Source organism: Psammomys obesus, unplaced genomic scaffold, assembly GCF_907164565.1.
Source record: "Psammomys obesus unplaced genomic scaffold, mPsaObe1.curated_primary_1811, whole genome shotgun sequence".
Taxonomy (NCBI): domain Eukaryota; kingdom Metazoa; phylum Chordata; class Mammalia; order Rodentia; family Muridae; genus Psammomys; species Psammomys obesus.
The window spans coordinates 34,272,770-34,277,602 of record NW_026592118.1 but is presented as its reverse complement, the minus strand read 5'-3'; positions in this window follow the sequence as shown (position 1 = coordinate 34,277,602).

Here is a 4,833-nt window from a genome sequence, read left to right as displayed (position 1 = left end):
TTCTTCTTCTTCTTCTTCTTCTTCTTCTTCTTCTTCTTCTTCTTCTTTTTCTTGAGCATGTTTGTAGCAGCTTTATTCATAATAGCCAGAATTGGAAATAACCCAGATATCCCTCAACTGAAGAATGGATACAGAAATTGTGGTACATTTACACAATGAAATACTACTCAGCAATTAAAAACAAGGAAATCATGAAATTTGCAGGCAAATGGTTGGATCTAGAAAAGATCATCTTGAGTGAGCTATCCCAGAAGCAGAAAGACACACAGGATATATACTCATTTATAAGTAGATATTAGACATATAATACAGGATAAGCATACTAAAATCTGTACACCTAAAGAAGTTAAGCAAGAAGGAGGACCCTGGGTAAGATGATCAATACTCACTCAGAAGGGCAAACAGGACAGACATTAGAAGAAGGAGAAAACAGGAATCAGGACAGGAGCCTACCACAGAGGGCCTCTGAAAGACTCTACCCAGCAGTGTATCAAAGCAGATGCTGAGACTTATAACCAAACTTTGGGCAGAGTGCAGGGAATCCTATGAAAGAAGGGGGAGATAGAAAGACCTGGAGGGGACAGGAGTTCCATAAGGAGAGCAACAGAAACAAGAAATCTGGGCCCAGGGGTCTTTTCTGAGACTGATACTCCAACCAAGGACCATGCATGGAGATAACCTAGAACTCCTGCAAAGATGTAGCCCATGGCAGCTCATTCTCCAAGTGGGTTCCTAGTAAGAGGAACAGGGACTGTTTCTGACTTGAACTCAGTGGCTGGCTCTTTGATCACCTCCCCCTGAGGGAGGAGCAGCCTTGCCAGGCCACAGAGGAAGATAATCCAGCCAGTCCTGATAAGACCTGACAGGCTAGGGTCAGATGGAAGGGCAGGAGAACCTCCTCTATCAGTGGACTTGGAGAGGGGCATGGGAGGAAATGAGTGAGGGAGGGTAGGATTGGGAAGGAATGTGGGAAGGAGCTACAGCTGGGATACAAAGTGAATATACTGTTATTAATATAAAATATTAAAATTAAAATTAAAAAATTAAAAAAAAGTGCTATTCTAATCAGTGTCTCAGAGAAGAAGTTCCAGGCAAAGAGAAAAACAGAAATCAAAAGAAGGATATAGCATGATAAACAAAGGCAAACTGTCAATCAATGTCTAAAATGTAGGAAATCTGCTTGGTTTTTTCTTTTTTTCTTTTTCAGAATGGCAGTCTGGAAAACACAGACTTATTCTAAAGGGATGCTGTTCCTTTAAGTTGCTTACTGATCCCACCCAGATCTTGCACCTTGGCCAAATGCCTGACCACTCTAGTAAACAAGAATAGGAGATTGCAAAAAATTCAAAAGAAAAGACAATTATTTCTCAGAGGACAGAACAATGTCAAATAGCTAACTCTATTTATGATAGTCTTTGCTGTGGGCAGCTACTGCTCTGGTCTCTCTACCCTGCTTGACAGACTTCCTAAGGTAAGACACAGTTGCTTGGTTTTAACTACTTAGCTTAGGACAACTTAGGGACCTTGCAAGGATAAATGGACGATGTTCTTGTCATGTGAAGGAAGCTTATTGGCAACTTTGCCCTCTGCTGTGACTTGCAACCAGTTGTTAGATAAACATGCTTAACTGCTAAACATGTACAATTAAAACTAACTTTAAAGGAATTCATTTTTTTTTTCAAATTTTATTCTGAATTTACAGTCTACTAAACTGTATGACAATAATGTTAATACCTTTTGGGAAACTTCTTACAAATTTGAAATAGATTTCTACACTTTGAGATTAATTTTAGAATATTTCAGTATTTGACTAATTTAAAAATTTGAATAAAGAATATCCAATCATTTTGTATTCATATAGAAACTAGTAAAATGCAAACACTGAAGAAAATTTATAAAATCTACAGGAAAAATTGTTTCATTTCTGAAAATTATAAAATAAAAGTCTCTTGAATGTATTGATCCCAATCTTCACTTGAAATGAATTTTAGGCAAAATTTCAAAATACAGCATTTGGCAAAAGAGCAGCATTTTTTAAAAATAAAACTTAGCCTGCATTAACATAGGGGTTTATATTTCTTTCACTTCACTAACTGCATTTTTCATCCCTTCCATTCGTTTGCACTTCTTTTAAAAAGCAAGAACTATTAAAACCTAGAGCAATAGAACATGCTAGAAGCAACTAGAAGTGGGTGGGCCTCACAATGTCAAACTAACAGGCAGGGAGTTCAGAAAGGTAAGAGAATGGAAAAGCTAGGGAACGAAAAATGGCAACTCAAGAGGATGCTGTGCAGGTCCCACAGGGAAGCAAAAACCCTTGCCAGGGGGCTAGCAAAGAGCCCACAGACGAAATCATAACCCAAAGATGCTACGATTGTTGTAGTGACTGATATACGTTAATGACTACCATACACATGAGGGTTTAACTGTAAATCCGGAACTGCATGCCGAGAAAACCGTGTGTGCAGGTTCTTCATTTTAAGGGAAGAGGAGTCATCATTTGAAGCTAATAGTTCCAAAATCCTCCATCCTCTTCCTCCCCGTCTCTTACTTCCGGAACATCTGAGATGTTGGTCGTGGCGTGGATTCAAGCAAAGAGAAAACACCTGTATAGCACTAATGAGTTCTCTGCCCCTCTGAAAATGCAGTGGCAGCTGTGTGTGTCTACACGCCTCCATCTTTACACTAAGCTTCAGTTGCAGTTCCTCCATGTTCTTCTCCTTGATTAAAACAGAGATGCCGTTGCTATGTCCCATTTCCTTAGCACAGTTCTAGAGGGGGTTTTGGTTTTGGTTTTGCTTTGAATACCCGCTGTCTTTGTGTCTTCGCTTGGTTGACATTTAGCTGGTCGCACTCCGTACATGGGCCAGCACAGGTGTCTGTTCATACAGAAGTGCAGTTCTGTTCATAAACTTCCTGCTGCATGCTATTTGAGGAAGAGACTGTGGCCTGAGGCCAGCCGCTGCTTTATCTCCGACCTAACAGCCTTGCTTCTTTGGGGGTTTATCCATCTGGCAAGTATGAAAGAAGTCAGTCTCCCAGCTCACTCACCACTGCCTTTGCATGTATTTCCACCCTCTATTGAGAGTCTGGAAAAATCATGGTCATGAATTTCCAGCTCACATGCTCTGAAGGCCAGGTGCCAAAAGAGGAAGACGTGATTCCTTTTCCAGACTCCCTGGAGCTAATGCAGCTGAAGGAGACAAGCACTCGGAACCACGTACATTGTTACTTCTAAATAAACCTTTTGTTTTGGCTCCCTTGGGAATCCTGAGCTAGCAACATGTCAGTCTTCTTTTGTCAGGGAATTCTGTGGATTTAAACATCACTTTGTATGCAGCCAGGCATATTGAACTGACACAGATGACTGAGAACTTTAATATATACTTAGAGTTTTCATTGTTTATCTGCCGAAAAAAAAAATAGTTTCACTGGGTTATTTGAAAGATATGCCTATTGACTTCAAGGCTTTTCCCATTTTCTTTGAAAGTTGCTTTTAAACAAATTTATTGGGTTTTGTTCTCATATTCTTTTGATTCACTAGATATGAAGTTCCACTTTTGAATCTGATAAAGTCAAACTTTCCAAAGCAAGAGCAGAAAAGAGAAAGGAGTTATGGGAAGCTGAGGAGTAATTTTATTCTGACTTGAGTTTTAAACTCCTTGATACTGTATGAATCGTGTTAAGACTGAAAGGCAGTGCTTCTTTATGATCCAAGGAAAAGCTGCACTTGCTAAGAATCATTTATAATGAAAATGAATGGAACAAACATGTAGCCATCTGAATTTACTCTGAAGAATCTGGAAATGACAAAGCAGGTACTGGAATGGAACCATAGACCCCAAATAGTGTGGGACTGAGACATTGCTCAATGGCATTTTATTAGTTCCTGCTCTCCATAATATAATGAGAATTAGTGCTGCTTAAATATAGCTATTTGAATATAAGTGAATATTTATTAAGAGATGTTTGGTCATGGCACTATGACTTTCTAAGGTTAGAAACTTTAAAAATCTCAGTATGACTTTGTTTGTTTCCTAGTAAGGGGAGCAGGTGCTGTCTCTGGCATGAACTCTGTTGCCTGCTCTTTGATCACTTCCCCCTGCCAGGTGACCTTTCTAAGCCACAGAGAAAGAGGATCCAGGCAGTCCCGATGAGACTTGATAGGCTAGGGTCAGATGAGGGCTCTCCCTTTCCATGAACTAGGGGAGGAGAAGAAGAAGGAGGGAGGGTGGGACCAGGAGGATATAAATCTCAGTTTGAGTATTTTATTTGAAATGTGAGTATGAGCTCATGCGCGCGCACGTGTGTGTGTGTGTGTGTGTGTGTGTGTGTGTGTGTGTGTGTGTGTGTATGTGAAGGTCAGAGGAGAGCTTTCTGAAACTAGTTTTCTTCTTACACTACATGGGTCCTAGAGAATCAAACTCAGGTCATCATGTTTGATGGCAAGTGCTTTAACCAATTAAATCATTTTCTTGTCCCAAATGACAGCTTTTGACTCTACAAGCTTGAAATTATTTGTTTGTTCTTTCTCTCTTATCTTATAAGTCCCATATATGTAATGGCTTATATATTATATTATATTATCTTATATTGTATTGTATTGTATTGTATTGTATTGTATTGTATTGTATTGTATCGTATCTAATGGCTTCCGGTTTAGTGTTTTTATGGGTTTCCTGAGTGTTCAAATGAGTGGCTCTGTTTCTTGTGTCTTCACTTAAGCTCTTTTCTGTCTGTTTGTTTTGTCCAATTCCAATGTTTTAGTTTTTATCATATGTCATATCATATCATATCATATCATATCATATCATATCATATCATATCATATCA